This window comes from Pristis pectinata, chromosome 18 (genome assembly GCF_009764475.1).
Source record: "Pristis pectinata isolate sPriPec2 chromosome 18, sPriPec2.1.pri, whole genome shotgun sequence".
NCBI lineage: Eukaryota > Metazoa > Chordata > Chondrichthyes > Rhinopristiformes > Pristidae > Pristis > Pristis pectinata.
In genome coordinates, this window is record NC_067422.1 from 31,765,225 (window position 1) to 31,782,956 (window position 17,732).

Sequence of the window (17,732 nt, forward strand, 5' to 3'; positions counted from 1 at the left end):
TAAAACAGTTCCAAAGGATCGAAAGTCAAATTGATGCCCGATATCAGGAAGTTCTTCATCTATGCAGGAATGGTCAATGTTTTGCAATAGAAAAAAAAGTAGTGCTTGAAAAAGAGCCAAGAAGTGCACTGATATAATACCTTTCATCATCACATACTGTCCTAAAACATTGCAGCAGATGTTATGTTTCTGGTATGTGTGCTGTTGTTATTTAGGAAGCACAACAGTTAATTTCTACACAGTAAGAGTTGCACAAAGGTGTGTAGTACCAGATAATCAATTTCAGCTTTAAATTGGTTGAGGAATTAAATACTGACCAAAAGAAAGGGGATAATTTCATGCTTTCCATAGGGACACATTAAGGTGCTTTTTGGATGGGTGGAGAGGGTAGACAAGAACCCAGGTTAATGTCCCAGCTGAAAGACAACACCTTAGAATACAGCACTCACTCAGTGACAACCTGGACTGGGTGTTCATTTCTGAAATTGGACTTGAAACTACATCCTTCTGATTCAGAAACAGGAGTGAAACCACTAAACCACAGTTATCACCCAAAAGAACAACTAAACATTACAATATGGGGAAGAGGCTGCTGTGAAGTGGCTGTTTGGATATGTTGTAAAGGGCTAAATTATCTTCCATGCACATACTGTATAATGACTTAGCTTACATAGAAATCTTGCTATATTTAATATTGTGATATATTGCTGCACAACTTCCATTGAATATTATTGGACCTAGCATGTAGATACAAGTATCTAGAAGAAACAAAAATCAAAACGCAACTGCTGGAAATCTGAAATAAAAACAGAAAATGTTTCTAGATGGTCAGGTCAGGCAATATCTGTGGGACAAGTAACAAAGTTCACCTTTCAGATGTTAAGTAGTTGAACACAGTTACAGTGAATGGCTGCTAAATGAGCAGCGATACAAGGACAAATCAGGCTAATATTTTTTCACATTTTCCTCAATTAAGTTCTCCAGCTTGGAAAAAACCTTGTACCAAATCATTTTCTTTGACTATGCAGATTTTAGTTCTTTCCTTGAAATTTCAATTTTAAAATATGCTGCGAAGAGGTGCAGCACACAATGGGAACCACTCAGTTAAATGGGGCGTTACCTCTTTAGCTAATAGGATATTCACTTGTCTCCTCCTGTTTGCAAAATGAATCTTGAGGAAGACTGTTTCCTTACCAAAACTGTGGTTGGAATCTCCCAGATCAGGAAATATCCTAAGCATTGATCCCCTGCCTGTTACTGAGTTAATACATCTGTCAATATCACATCCATGATTTCTTTTTCTGTTCCTTATCCAGCGATTTAATTTTGAGGGGTAGGACGTGGAGGCAGGAGGTGTTTCAGAACATCCATTGAGAAAATACGTTACTATAGTATACGTCTCCAGCTACTTCACAGGGGATGATCAGGCGCAAATCGACACATTAGTGCAAGTAGCTTTGAAGTGTAGTCACTGTGTAATGAAGGAAACACAGCAGCCATTTTGTACACAGCAAGCTCCCACACACAGCAGTAATAACAACCAGGACTTTTTTTTAATGACGTGGATTAAGGATAGATACAATAATAACATTAAGCAGGTACAATAACAACATTTAAACAACATTTATAAGACACTTGGACAGGTACATGGATAGGAAAGGTTTAGAGGGATATAGGCCAAACACGGGCAAATGGGACTAGCGTAGATGGGCATCTAGGTTGGTATGGATGAGATGGGCTGAAGGGCCGGTTTCCATGCTGTTTTACTCTGTGACTCTGTGAGATCAGAGATCCTTTGTCACAGCTGGGAAAGAAAGTAAAACAAATTAGTGCTAAATTGCAGAGAAGGCAGGGGACAAAGGAAAATCTGTGATCAGGTTAGACCAGGATTGTCATGGGGATAAGTTATAGAATTTATCCAATCAATGGGTTAGAAAATAATAATACAAACAAGGAACCATAACGTGTTGGAAATAGCAGAAAGGTGCACAACAAGTCAGACCATAGTAACAGAAAGAGAAAAACTCAAATCGATCTTGCGGACTCATAACAGAAATGGCCAGTTCTGATACGGACAGTGAATGCAAGTGACCATAAATTGGAGAGTTTGATACTGAGTCATGCCCTAGAAGGCTGTAACACATGCAATGCTTACAAAAGACATCAGCTTAATTATCACTCTTTGCCTCATTAATTTCTAATACTGCATACTTGTGCATGTTACAAGTGCAGGGATAAATGGTTAAAAGTGGCCATGGGGGTAAGGCAGAAGAAACAAGGGCAGCATTCAAGATAGTAAAAATAATCTTTCTGTTTTAACCGAGATCCTTGTCATAATTACAAGCAAATTCACATAGATGAATCAGAGATAAAGCCACCAAAATGCTTTTACTAATTTATTCGCAATGCAGGTCCCTGCCAGGAGTGCAGAAAACTGAATTCACTTTTCAATGACAGCGCCATGAATTAATTTGCAATGGCTAAATCACAATTGTTAACATGTTAGGCAGACATCATTTTAATCCATGACTAAGAACATGTGCTCTGGGAGACTGTTGACCAAAAAAAAACACAAACACTCATGAAGTTCACACTGCAGTTTATTAAAACTAATGGCTACTCTGGAGCATTGTGAGACTCAGAACAATGAAACATTTAGTTTCCCAAATTCAGTTTCCAGTAATGTTACATCATTTTCAAAGCTTTGATGATGTTGTTGAAGAGTGCAGACTTCTCCCAGTGTCCTGGCCAATATTTATCCCACAGTCAACGCAATCAATAACAGATTAGCTAGTCATCCACAAACTTGTGGAATGTGCTTTGTAGAGATTGGTTGCCACTACACATCAAAAGGTGATTCATTGGCAGTGAAGCATTTTGGAATGCGCTGATGAAATGAAATACACATAAAATGCATGTTACTTATTTACTAAATATTTAAGTAATCTGTAATTTAAGTTATCAATACATGAACTTTACACAACAAATTTTTTCTTTGAAGTTTGGGTAAGAAAGTAATTTGTTCCTCACACTCATCAGAAGCAAAAGTGCTCAGGCCCCCTCCCAGCTACAATCAATTACTGAGGCTCCTGAAAATTACCCGAACCCTTCGATCTTCGTCCTTTACCTTCTCTTTAATTTTTCATCTGCTATTTATTTTTTAACCCATTGACTTGCACTGCTTTCCTGAACTCTTTAATCCATTCCCAGACTTGGCCTGCAGGTATAATCACTCACCATTTGACGGTAACCAATTAATCATCTGCTTCGCTCCATGACAAAAGCATGCATTATTCGCGCATCGAATGCGGACTCTAGGGAACTGCTGTTTTTGGCATTTTATATTGTCCACAGTTGTTCATTTCTGATTTATACTGAGTTTTCAATCATACTACAGAAATTAAATTTCTGTAACATTGAGTTATTCCCCAGAGGGTCCTTAATTCCTTCCACATTAAGATAGCTGAATGAAAAGATTAGCAGAAGACTTGTGCACTACAATTCTGGCAATATCTCTGTGTACGTCAGTCCAAGCCTACGCTTCCAACAAAGGTGTATGTTACCTTATGTAATCTACATATTGATGCTGACAGTCAAATGGTTGACATACTGTGGAATTAGTACTCCAAGTATTTATCTACATGAACCGAATGACACTATAAAATTTTCACCTTGTGATAAATTGATTTCAGGAATCAGTGACAGATTTTTGTTTAAACTGCACTAAACAAAAATATTGCATTTGACTAAAAGGTTTTTAAAACTTTGGATCAGAAGCCTGAACCACTAACAGGGCAAAGTGGGTGACCATTTAAAATTATTTCATTGAAAGAGTAAATGTTGGGATCAGTTCCTTCTGTTTAAGGTTCCTCTATCCCAACAATGCTCCACGAGGCATAGTATCAGAGATTGTGAAATCACAAACATTCAAATGTAAAATGTAAGGAGATTAATAACAATTATTTTAATATACGATCAATTATATTGCACATTTTACCCATCCCTTTTGGGGTTATGCTGAAAATAAGACAAGATTTCGGTTAATACAGTACTTTCCTGATCTTAGGAAATTTCAAATCTCAGTGTGGGGAAACTGAAGTGTAGCCACTGTTATAATGGAAACATGGCAGCTACTTTTTGCACAGTGAAATATACTAACAGCAGCCTGATAATGACAGACAAATCCAGATGCACGGTCTTGGCCTGAAATGTGGACTACTACTTTGCTTCCGTAGATGCTGTCTTACCAGCCGAGTTCCTCCAGCAATTTGGTTTTAGCTCCAGATTCCAGCATCTGCAGTTTCTTGCGTCTCCATTGACAGATAATCTAGTGGTTAAGTGAATATGATGGAACATTCACCATCCAGACAAAACAATCCACTTATTCAACATCCTATCCTAAATATTCATATCAGACCATACCCTGCAGTGTGGCTGTAGTGTGAACCTTCAAAATAATGGACTGCAGAAATTCACCTGTACTTTTTCCAACAGCAACTCTCAAATCCATGATTTCTACCCCCTAGAAGAACAAGGACCAACTGCTGGAAGAACTCGGTGAATCAAGCAGGCATATGGGAATACCAACAGCTTCAATTTCTCCTCCACATCTCACATCATCCTAATTGCAAATTGCATTAATAGGTGAATATCCTGGAAATCCCTACGCAAGCGCAATGCAAGTGCATCTTCCCCACACACAGTCCAGTGGGTGGGCATCGATACTTGCTTTCTCAATAAAGCCTGCATTTTGTGAATGAATGAAACATTTATTGACTAGAGTAGAGGGAAGTACTTACCTGCTCTGCTTCAAAATAGGGCAATGGGATCTTTGGTGTCCCATCTAGAAAGAAGACAGGACCTTGGTTTAACACTTCATCCTGCAGACATTTGGGAACTCCCATCAGGCAGAAGATACAGGAGCCTGAGGGCACATACCACCAGGCTCAAGGACAGCTTCTACCTCACGGTGATAAGACTATTGAACAGTTCCCTTGTATGTTGAGGTGGACTCTTGACCTCACAATCTACCTTGTTGTGACCTTGCACCTTATTGTCTACCTGCAATGCACTTCGCTGTAGCTGTGACACTTTACTCTGTTACTGTTTTTTTTAAACCTGTACTACCTCAATGCACTCTGTACTAACTCAATGTATCTGCACCGTAACAAATTGATCTGTACAAACGGTATGCAAGACAAGTTTTTCGCTGTACCTCGGTACATGTGACAATAATAAACCAATACTTCCTTACTATTGCAATGACAAGTCAGACTGGATGCAGCACCCAAACATCAGGAGAAGGACTTGAATCCACCACTATTCGACACCATACTGCCACAAGGCCACAAGGAGCAACATGCAACAGGACAGAAGACAATTGATTCCCAAGGTTCTGCTGAGGTACCAGGACTATGGCAGCCCTTTTTCAATGCCTGGATTCTGCTAGGCTGCAACTTCTGCAATCCTGACAGATAGCTGCTCTTCACCCCACCATGTCCATGCCAATCATCAGGTACTCATCTGTACTAATTCTGTTTACCAACACTTAGTCTGTAATCTTCTATGCCTTGGAAATGTGCAAACTCCACATAGCACTGGAAGTCAGGATCCAAGGAGTCACTGGAGTAATGCAGCAGCAGCACTACCCGCTGTGCCACCATGCTAGTCGTGTTTGAGCATCCTATCCTTTGCAAATCTAACTCAAGGGATGACGAGCAGTCTTGGGCTGAGACTGATGAACTAGTGCATTAATCCCAACACCAGAAAGGCTGCCGGAATCAGAAGTGCAAAAAAGTACAGGAAGACAACTGGTGGCAGCCAAAAGCAGAGGTGCCAAAGACCTGCTACCATTAGGAGTTAGAAACACATCGAGGATGAAGTTCATATTAGATTGACACAAAACATGGCAAAGGCAGTGGTGTGACCCCATGTCCAGGTTCACACAAGGTCACAATAGAAAAGGCACGTAAAAAGCAAATCAGGGGTCAGATTTCCATTTAACTACTGTTGAAATACAACATTGTAAGGACTCCATGGGAGCTTGGGCTTAAGTGCTTTTCCATCTTCCTTTTTCTGCTGGAGAAAGCTCTTCAACCCCTCCCCCAGAACATGAGCCAGGCTTCCACCAGCCCAGGTTGAGGCCATTCCTGATGGCTTTGAACATGACAGAGCAATTTTTAATACTAAAAGTGGTTTGGCACAAAATTCAGGCTAGCACTTCAGGGCAGCATCAATATTATAATCATTTGCTAAAGATGTTAAACTGACGCTCGATCTGCTCTCTCAGGTCAGCGTACACGAGCTTAGGAGGCATCAGGGTCATCATTCCCAGTGTCCTGGCCAACAGTTGTCCCTCATTGAATGCTTCTAAACCAGATGATCTGCCATTATCACATTGCTTCTTGAGGGAGTTTGTTGCTGAAAAATTGGTTCCTGCATTTCTTTTATTACAACAGTGTTTACACTTCATAAAAAAAGATTTTTCATTAACTGCAAAGTGCTTTGGGACCCCCTGAGAAACGTGAGTCTTTATTTCATTTTCTCTCTATTTAGGTAAGGCTCTGGTTTTAAAATGTCTAAAATCCTCAGGTTTAGGACCCCCAGGTTTCCATGTCTGCAACCAAACTCATTTCATGAATCATCCTTTTATTCATGCAACTTTGACAATTCAGAAGTAGATAATTAGTTGTGAAATACTTTGGGACATTTGGACTGGGAAAGGTCCAATGTGGTTGAACCTTAAGCCCCTATAAAGTGACTTAGCATGCCATACAGTTGTATCATTACTGCTACATTGTAAGAGAGTAACAATAATTTTTTTTAAAAATTAGACAGCAACCCAGCATCGATCAAGACACTGAATTCGGAAATGGGAATGTCACACCCAGCCCAGTGAATCTTATAAAGTTGTCCTCATAAATGTCCAAGGACTGCATGTCAAAATTGGGAGAGCTGTCCCACAAACTAGCCAAGAAACAGCCTGACAGAGTCAAATCTTACAAAAACATGCTAGGACTGCACCCACACTCCCCCCCCCCCACCCTCCCCCCCCTCCCAAAATCACCAACCCTGTCACACTGCCAGTTCAGGCCACCAGAGGGGGCAAAACAGTGGATATTAGGTGGCAGAGAACATATCTGGGAGTCTACAACATTGACACCAGACTACAGAAAGTCATGTAGCATAAGATAAAACATGGAAAAGCAAATTTCCTCCTGATTAGCACCTATCATCCTTCTCCAGCCGGTGGATCAGTGCTCCAGATTAATCAAAACCTGGAATAAGCACTGAGAGTCGCAAATGCACAGAATGTACTCTGACCAGTGGATTTCAATGTCCATCACTAAGAGTGGTTTGATAACAGCACCGCAGACTGAGCTGGCTGAGTCCTGAAGGATATGGCTGCGAAATTGGTTCAATGGTAGGTAATGGGTGAGCCAACACAACAAATAAATCAACTTAACTTTATCTTCACCAATAAATCTGTGGCAGATGCATCTGTCCATGATAGTATTGGCAGAAGTTCTTGTAGAGACACAAAGTCCATATTTCTAGCCAAGGACACTCTCCATCACATTGTGTGGCACTACAAAGGTGCAAAATGGAATGAAGGCAGAACCAACTGGGCAGCTTAAAACTGGCATCCATGACGCACTCTGGACCAAAGTAGAGGAAATGTACACCACCACAATCTGCAACCTCATGGCAAGGACTATCCCTCAATCTACCATCAAGCCATCTTGGTTTAATGAAGAATGGCGCAGGGCTTGCCAGAAGCAGCATTAGACATGCTTAAAAAATGAGGTGCCATCCTAGTGAATAGGACTACATGCATGCTAAACAATAAGACAACATGCAATTGACAGAGATGTGACCTCACACCAGCAGAACAGATCAAAGCTCTGCAGTTGTCATGTCTGATCAGGAATAATGGTGAACAATTAAACAGCTAACAGGAGGAGATGCTTCATTAGTAAATTTTGCTTTGCATGCCATCCATACAGATCAATTCATCACGTCAGTACAATGATCATGAGCATCCCCATCCTCAACAACAGAGGGCCCAGCACATGAGCACCAAAGGCTAAAGCATTCACTACTACGTTCAGCCAAAAGTGCCAAGTGGATGATGTATCTTGGCTTCTTCCTGAGATTGCCACTAATCACAGAAGTTAATCTCCAGTTAACAAAATCAAGCAGCTACTGAGAGCACTAGATAGACCAAAGACTATGGAACCAGTGAATACTCCAGCTGCTGTACTGAAGACCTGCGCTGAGTTGTGCCTCCTGACAAGTTGTTCCAGTAAATTACAACACTGGCATCTGTTGTATGTCCTGTTCACAAAAGGAAGAAAAATCCATGCTGGCTAATTGTGGGTAGGCATGGTAGTGTAGCGGTTAGTGTAACATTATTACAGTGCCAGCGACCCAGGTTCAATTCCGGCCACTGTCTGTAAGGAGTTTGTACGTTCTCCCCATGTCTGTGTGGGTTTCCTCTGAGTGCTCCAGTTTCCTCCCACATTCCAAAGACGTATGGGTTAGGAAGTTGTGGGCATGCTATGTTGGCGCCGGAAGCATGGCGACACATGTGGGCTGCCCCCAGAACACTCTACACAAAGATGCATTTCATTGTGTGTTTCGATGTACATGTGACTAATAAAGATATCTTATCTTAATTACTGGTCAGTCTATTCTCAATCATCAGCAAAGTGACTGGAAGTCATTGTTAACAGTGACATCAAGTTGAACTGACTAACAAACCTGCTAACTGATTCCCAGTTTGGATTTCACTTGATTCCAGACTTCATCATAGCTTTAGTGCAAAAGAGGACCAAAGACTTAAATTTAAGAAGGGAGATAAGAGGCATTTAATCACGTGGGATCAAAAAGCTCTGCAAAAACTGGACTAATGGGCACAAAGTAGAAACACTTCAATGGCTGGATTTATACCTTGCTGAAAGAAAGATGGTTGTGGTTGTTGAGGTCAGTCATCCAAGACCAAGGACATGATTGCAGGAATTCCTCAGGGCAATGTCCTATGACCAAACATCTTCAACTGCTTCATCATTGATCTCCCTTCCATCAACATCCTAGGGGTCATCACTGTATCTTCATTGACCAGCCATATAAATACAATGGCTGAAAGAGCAGGTCAGAGTTTGGGCATCCTATAGCAAATGACTTACCTCTTATGTTCTGAGGCTTGTCCACCATCTTCAACACACAATTCAGCAATGTACGAGATACTCCCCACTTGCCTGAACAAGTGAAGATCCAAGAATACATAAGAAGTTCAACAGCATCCAGGTCTATGTACCATTCTCAACGTGTGCCTCACCCACCACCCTAAACACTCATACCTTGTAACACTGGTGCACACTCTCTGCATTTGTATCATCTATGAAGTGCACTACAGTTACCTGTTGCTGTTACTCTGACAGAACCTCCCAAACCTTCGACCTGTACCACCAAGAGCCAGGCAACTACCAAATGGGCTCCCCTCCTAGTCGTACATCATCCTGACTTGGAAATATATCACCAATCCTTTGTTATCACTGGGGCTAAAACCTGAAATTCCTTCCCCAATAGCACTGTGGGCTCACCATCACCTTCTCAACGGTCATTAGTGATGGGCAATAACTGCTGGTCCTGCCAGTGCCACCCAGGTCCAAATCAAGTGAATAAATTAAAAAATGCAGTTGTTTATTTTATCTCTTAAAGAAATACTATAAGAAAAAAAAGAACGGCACTCATATGGGATTCAGTTATATGGTGATGCTTCAGGACGAGAAAGGAGTTGAATTTTCTGTCTGATAAAGCAAAATCTCTTCTGAGGGAGATAGTGACAATTTGAAGAAAGAGCTATGTGGCAACATCAATTTGTATGAAGCAAGATACAGCACAGGGGGAGCGCAGCATGAAGTTCGCCCAGTGCAATCCAATTACATCCTTTAACTCTCAACTTTAAAAGAACACCATTTCTGACCTCTTTGATTGCAACAGGCTAATGGATGACAAGTCCTGGATGGTTTGTGTTGTGGGTGAAGAATATTGGTCAGCAGTAAACTTTCTGCCATCCATGTGTTGAAATTCAGTGCTGGCTCAAGGGCTAACAGACTAACTGCAGAACCTATTCCCTGGAGAATCTGCTCTTTTCAACAAAACACCATTGTTAACGTTGCCAGTGAGAGAAATCCCCACTCCCTCCAACAAGCATTAGAAGCAGCAATGACCCTCTCTCTTTCCCTTCCACACTGACATCACCATCCATAACAGCCCAGCCCCTGCACCCACAGCTCCACTTAATGCTACCAACCCTCCAGGATTGTCTTGTCGTGTCCAGGAATTAAAGATTAATCTTGAACACTGCTCCAAGCAACTCAAGAGAACAATTACAATGGGTGGAGTGGGATTTAGAAAGAATTGAGAATTTTATTTACTTTATTTGAATGCAATTATTTACTGTAAAATTACTCAAACTGGCAAATATTCAATTAGCCAGAGCAGCTGGACAAAACTTTATTTTATGATTTGTTCATGGATAGTGGATATTGCTGTCCTGAGTGCAAAAATGGATCCCTGCACTGTTTCAACCCACATTTGACAGGGAAGCCCTCGACATTGTAGAAGTGGTCAGAATATTTAAACAAAGATATAAGTTACATTCAGCAGGTTTCTGAAAAGCACAAGGCAAGAGAAGGTCTCTTCTTGTTAAGGAGAGAAAAGATTAGATCTGTTCAGCAGATGGGAGGCAATTGAAAACATGACCTTTGAAAAATTTAGCACACACCTTGAGTAGAAATAAGCAGCAGATTGGCAGATAGGAATTCCAAAGCCTAAGGCAAGAAACAGATGAGATTTACAGGCTGTACTTCTAAGCATTGACGATGAGATTTAAGAAAACTGAGGAAAGGTTCAAGGACCAACTCATTTGGGACCTGCAGAAAACCTTGGTTGGTAAAGTGCAACTTACTGTCACAAAGGCTGTAGGCTTATTGGGACAGAGGACGCTACATGAAAATGATGAATAATCAAACAGCTGACCTCGGGCTCAGTCCTGTGAAAAAGGAACAGGGCCAATACAGCACAACAAAAACGGGCAGCACTGTGCCTCACAGCTCCAGTGATCATAGTTCGATCCTGACCATCGGTGTTGTCTTGGCAGAGCTTGCACGTCCTCCATGTGACCGTGTGGGTTTCCCCACAAGTGCTCCTGTTACACTAATTGGTTAATGTAACCTACCCCTGGTGTATGTGGGTGAGAGGAGAATCAAGGACAGTCAATGAGCACATAAGAAAGAGTAGGCAACAGGGAAATAAAGCGGGGGAATGGGATTGATGGGAACACTGAGAGGCAGTATATATTCAATTCACCGAATAGCCTGATTCCATGTTGAGAGAAAATACAAATATGAAATATAAACAACAGTATAAAAGCCAGACTAAAACATGCCTCGCAGCAAATGTGAACACGTACATGAATTCACAAATAGGAAAAGTTGACTTGCCATTTGACCAAAATGCTTATTTTACCCAAGTTCAAGTACTGATGAAAGATGTACAAATAAAATGAAAGAAAGTAGAAAGAAGCTCGGGCAGTGAGACTGAAAAGATCAATACAAAAGAATCACAGAACATTTCTATCGTGGAAGGTACAGAGAATTTGAGGACTCTGCATTGGAATCATACATCTGCACGGATGTGACAGTTACCAGAGAAATTAAATCCACATACCATGCTGATCATAAAAAGGGTGTGAAACAAAACTGTCAACCAGAAACTAAAACCAGATATCACAGTACAAAGTAATACCACAGCACTGTTTATACTACAAGGTCTTCCTTGAAAACCTAAAAGATGGGCATCCATGAAAAATGCCTTGAACCAAAACAAAGTTACACTAACAGTGTATGGAGTAGGTCACATTCTGCAGATTGGGATAACTCGAAGCAGAGGAAGACACAAAGTATTGGTATTGGTTTATTATTGTCACTTGTACCGAGGTACAGTGGAAAAACTTGTCTTACAAACCGATCTTACAGGTCAATTCATTACACAGTGCAGTTACATCAAGTTAGTACAAAGTGCACTGATGTAGTACAGGTAAAAAAAAATAACAGTACAGAGTAAAGTGTCACAGCTACAGAGAAAGTGCAGTGCAATAAGGTGCAAGGTCACAACAAGGTAGATCGTGAGGTCATGAGGTCATAGGTCATAGTCCATCTCATTATATAAGGGAACTATTCAATAGTCTTATCACAGTGGGGTAGAAGCTGTCCTTAAGTCTGGTGGTACGTGCCCTCAGGCTCCTGTATCTTCTACCCGATGGAAGAGTAGGGAAGAGAGAATGTCCCGGGTGGGTGGGGTCTTTGATTATGCTGGCTGCTTCACCAAGACAACGAGAGGTAAAGACAGAGTCCAAGGAGGGGAGACTGGTGTCCGTGATGCACTGGGCTGTGTCCACAAATCTCTGCAGCTTCTTGCGGTCTTGGGCAGAGCAGTTGCCATACCAAGCCGTGATACATCCTGATAGGATGCTTTCTATGGTGCATCGGTAAAAGTTGGTGAGAGTCAAAGGGGACAAACCAAATTTCTTTAGCCTCCTGAGGAAGTAGAGGCGCTGGTGAGCTTTCTTGGCCATGGCATCCATGTGGTTTGTCCAGGACAGGTTGTTGGTGATGTTCACTCCCAGGAACTTGAAGCCGTCAACCCTCTTGACCTTAGCACCATTGATGTAGGGAAAGTTAACCGTAGTTCTTATGTACCTGCCATCCTGAATTTGAGAGGTCATCTCAATAATTGAAACCAATGCTCTGATTGAGAAGCATTCTCCAAAATGCAGAATAGACCTAATCTAAATATACCCAGAATGCTTTGATAAAGCAGTTGTACAGAGTATAGTTGTATAGAGAACACAGAAACAAGCCCTTCAGCCCAGCTCATCCATGCCAACCAAGTTGCCTACTGAACTAGTCCCCTCTGCCTGCGTAGGCCCATATCCCCCTAAACCTTTCCTATCCATGTACCTGTCTAAATGTCTTTTAAAAATTGTAATTTTACCTGCCTCTGCCATGTCCACTGGCAGCTTGTTCCACATATTGGATGTCCTTATATCCAAATATCATGCGTGATGCAAGAAATAAAACATGCAAGGCAGAGAGCACGGAGCAGGACATATCACGAGAGAGAAAGAGAGAGAGAGAGAGAGAGAGAGAGAGAGCGAGAGAGAAGAACAAGATGCAAGCCAGCTCAAGGTTTTAAATTTCACATCACTGGTTTTACTTGGGGGTCAACAGCAATACACTTCCTGACGTGAGGTACCAACTGAGTTAAAGATAGAGCTTAAGAAAGAACTCCAGGAGATGAAGCAGATAGGGGCAATTGCCAGTCACTAAACCTGCCAGCCTAGGTCAGCTCAAAGAGAGAAGCCCAAGATGGTTAGGATATGCCTGTTCTGAAAATACCAGAATCATGGAGGAAGAACCAATACCCACCCCAACTCAGGAAGAAGTCACACCAGCATTGGAGGAGGTTTTCAGCACACAGAGCGAGAACTGGGTACTGAAATAAAAAGCTTATTGGGGAAACTTCACTATTAACCACTTTTAGCACACCATGTTAATAATACATGTTCCAATATCTGAATTTTGGCCTTAGAATAAGTGGACTGGTGAATGAAGCAACACACGAGTTCAAAATAGCACACTGACGCTTAACAATATCGTTGTATTTATGTGTACAACATTAAACATTGCTTTGTCTTTTTGAAAAAAAAGAAGTACTTTAACTACATCTTTTACTTACTTGATCTATTTTAACTATTATTCTTGCCACATAAATTTCCATTCCCAATTTCACTCGAGTGGTAAAACATTATGCCTTCACTTGGTTGACTTGGCTATAGTCATTTCTCTCTGGTGTAATTGGTGCCTCGTTTGGTGATACAGTGCTAATTATTCTTGTTGCTGTACAAGTTACAGTTGCACCTACTGGAATTAGTGATGTTGCTGTCATCACACGTAGGAGGTAATGCATCTTCACACCTCCTGCTTCTCTTGTGGATAGTGCATCCACACACAAAATTTCAACAGAAGTTAGACGGGAACCACAGAAGGTGCAAAAGGGCAGTGGGCACAGCAGATGACACCCAGATCCACAGAGTAGATGTCATAGCCGACTACAATCAATTCCACAAGGCAACAGAAGGCTGGCCATCATTAAAGAGAAAGAGTGCCAGTCCTTCAGGATGACATGCACATCAGATGGAGTTAAGCCAAGCCCAGTGATAGATTATGTAGAAGTATTCAGGGACAAGGAAGAATGGAGAAGCTTTCCAAGGCTGATCCAATACACAACTTCTTTCATTCCACATGGAGAAAATGAGAGAGAATTAAAAACACTGACACAAGAGACTGCAGATTCTGGAATCTAGAGCAAAAGCAAACTGCTAGAAGAAATCAGCAGGTCAAGCAGCACCTGTGGAGGCAAAGGGATGGTCAATGTGTTGAATTGAGACTCTGCATCATACCAAGTACCAGTGGTCTTAATCCCATGAAGCTAAGTTCCAACAAATTCTAGGGAATGGTGGACACTGAGATGAGCCTGCCTTACCACAAAAGAAAAGAACAAAAAAGCAAGATGATAGCACTCACATTGGCAGAAACAAGATCTGCAACGTAGAAAGAGAGCTTTGAGCAGTTGCGTGTGGATGTACGAAGTTCCACACCAACCTCTACGCAATGAAGTTTGTCGTAGAATCTGATCACTGACCCCCTAGAGCATATCCACAAGTAAAACTATGTGGAACACCAGCAAGTCTACAACAGTTACTGGACACTTCAGAGTTATGGTTTCACTCTGAAGTACAAACTAGGAAAAGGAATGGTGCTAGAAGATGTACACTCTCATCTGTCACCACTGATGGAGCAAGAGATAGGAAGTCTAGATGCGAAGATACATTACTTCCTAAAAGTGACGGCAGCAGGAATAACACCACACAACCAAAAGTTCCATAAATCTCTTCAGAGAGAAATGATGACAACTGAGGCAACAAAATGGAGGCACAATATTTTACCACCTAATTGATAATGGGAATATAAATTGCCTTGGCAAAGAATATGAAAGCTAACACCATGCAATTTAAAGTTATAAACTATATTTAAGGGGAAAAAAGACAAAGGGATGTTGTATCTTGTAAGAAAAAGTACATAAGTACAAGTATGCTACTTTATGCATCTCTCACTGGCACCACAGTATGACAGAACACATTGCCTCTCTCAGCCAATATCTAGAATCAGAATGGAAGAATAAACGAGTTGTTGAACCACAGATCTTAGTCTGGAAGCCTAATTAGTATACATTGCCCTGAAAAATGAACAAGATAGAACATTAACCAGTATGCTACCATGCCTCGGATGTGCTGAAACTCAAAGCAAGCAATCCAGCTATATTGGAGACACAAGAGACGGCTGGTGCTAGAACCCCGAGCAGGAAACAACCTGCTGGAGGTACTCAATGGGTCAAGCAGCATCCGTGGAGGCAAAGGGATGGTCAATATTTCGGGTCGAGACCCTGTATCAGTACTGAAAGTGTAGAGGGAAGATGGCCAGTATACAGAGCGAGAGGGAGGGGTGAGACAGAGGCTGGTAGGTGGAACCATATGAAGGGGGGGGGTGGGGAGGATGGAGCAGGTGGAGTGTGGTGGGGAAGGGAGAAGGGGGAAGAGGGAAGTGTTGAGACAGAGGCTGGTACGTGATAGGTGAAACACAACAGAAAAGTAGGCAGTTGGAGCCAGGTGAGGAGGGAAGGGGGAAAGTAGAGACAGAAGTTGGTAAGTGATATGGAACCAGATAAGGGAGGGATGATGGGCAGTTGGAGCCGGTGGGGGAGGGGAGAGCTTGGAGACTGAGGCTGGTTGGTAACAGGTAGAAACAAAGCTAAAAGGAGAGAGAGGAAACCTAGGTTGATCAATAGAAGTGACAGTTCAGGAATTATGGTTTTTCCTCTATCGTTGTTGATGGAACCCTTACTCACATTTCCTCCACTCACTGGACATTCATGTGGACCCCATAGTCCACCCATCGCTCCTCACCCACCCTCCCCACCCCCTGGAACTTTCCCCTGCAGCCATAGGAGGTGCAATACTAATTGCTACACCACTTCTCTCACCACCAGCCAGGGACCTAAACAGCCCTTCCAAGTAATGCATAGGTTCTCGTGCATCTCCTCTAACCTCACTATTGCACTTGGTGCTCCTGATGTGGCCTCCTCTACATCAGCAGGATCAAGCATAGACCAGACAATCGTTTTGCAGAGCACCTGTGCTCTGTCTGCAATGGTCACCTTGAGCTTCTGTATGCATGTCATTTCAACTCCCCTTCCCATTCCCCATTCCCACGCCAAACAGTCTGTCCTCGGCATTCTCCACTGTGGTGCGAGGCCAAAACACAAACCAGAAAAACATCACCTCATATTCTGCTTAGATCGTCTGCAATCCAATGATATGGACATAGAATTTTCCAATTTCAGGTAACCCATTCCCCATGTTCCTCTCCCACTCCCACCAGTCCACCAAGATTCTGTCACCTTTTTTCCCTTATCCGTTTCTACCTCGCACCCACCAGCCTGTCTCTAAATTATTCCCTCTCACTTTGTGTTCCATCTGCCCATTATCTCTCCCTTATCTGGTTACACATCACCTCCTAATCTCTATCTCTATCTACCTCTCCCTTCCCCCACCTGGCTCCATCTGCCTAATTTTTTTCCTTATCGGTTTCCACCCTATCACCCACTAACCTTTTGTCTCTAAACTCCCCCCTCCTGGATCCATTTGCCCATCAACCCCAGCACACCTGGTTCCACCTATCTCCTACCAGCCCCCATCTCACCCCTCCCTCCCACCCCTTTATACTGGCTATCTTTTCTCTATACTCTCGGTCCTGATGCAGGGTCTCAACCTGAAATTTTAACCATCCATTTCCCTCCACAGATACCGCTCAACTCTGAGTTCCTCCAGCAATTTGGTTTTAACCTAGCCATATTGTTGTGGAAATTCCAAAGCCCTGGTGTCCATAAACAAAGAACTGTTTGTGCAAAATTATGACTATCTTTTACTGATCCTCAACAGGGAAAGGAGCATACAGTATATTTCTGCAAATACAGTGCTGATAGAAATGGCTTCACGATTTGTGTCTGCCATTTGTGTGGCTGCATTGGTTCTCTTGAGGTGGCAGCAGAGCCAACATTACAGTGCTGCCTGACAACTGGACATGGAAATACAGCAAACTGGAGATGCAAATTTAGCTCAGTGGAACTCCAGAGATCTTCATTTACAATAACTGCTATTTTAACTGTGCAAATAAAAAGGTAGCTCAGAGTTCTGAAAGAGCCTACCATGAATTACTTATCCATACAGGTCAACTTTTCAGCTTCAAACTATGTGGCAGTAACCACAAAACATGGCCACGATGTTTTCAATAAGCAAAGCTAATTCAAACCAGCAGCAACAGGGAACAATGTATCTGCAAGAGGAAACTTATTCCTTTCATGTTCACCTCGTGCAAAGTTTCTAAACAGTAATTCACCCCCACCATAGTACAGCCAGATGGAAACTCAAATTTCATTAGTTTTCAATCAGTTTCCTGTGAGAATTTAAGCTGGGACCCCAGAAACAAAAAGGTATGGGCTTATGTCTGCCAATCCTCATTATGTGTGCACACAAACTCCCCTTC

The 17,732-nt window shown here is 42.1% G+C and overlaps 1 protein-coding gene across 1 annotated transcript in view; it reads right to left on the reverse strand.

Moving 5' to 3' along the window:
• The window catches only part of LOC127579745 (myosin-16), a 168,167-nt gene that overhangs the window by 127,351 nt on the left and 23,084 nt on the right, over window positions 1–17,732 (reverse strand). The window lies entirely within an intron of this gene.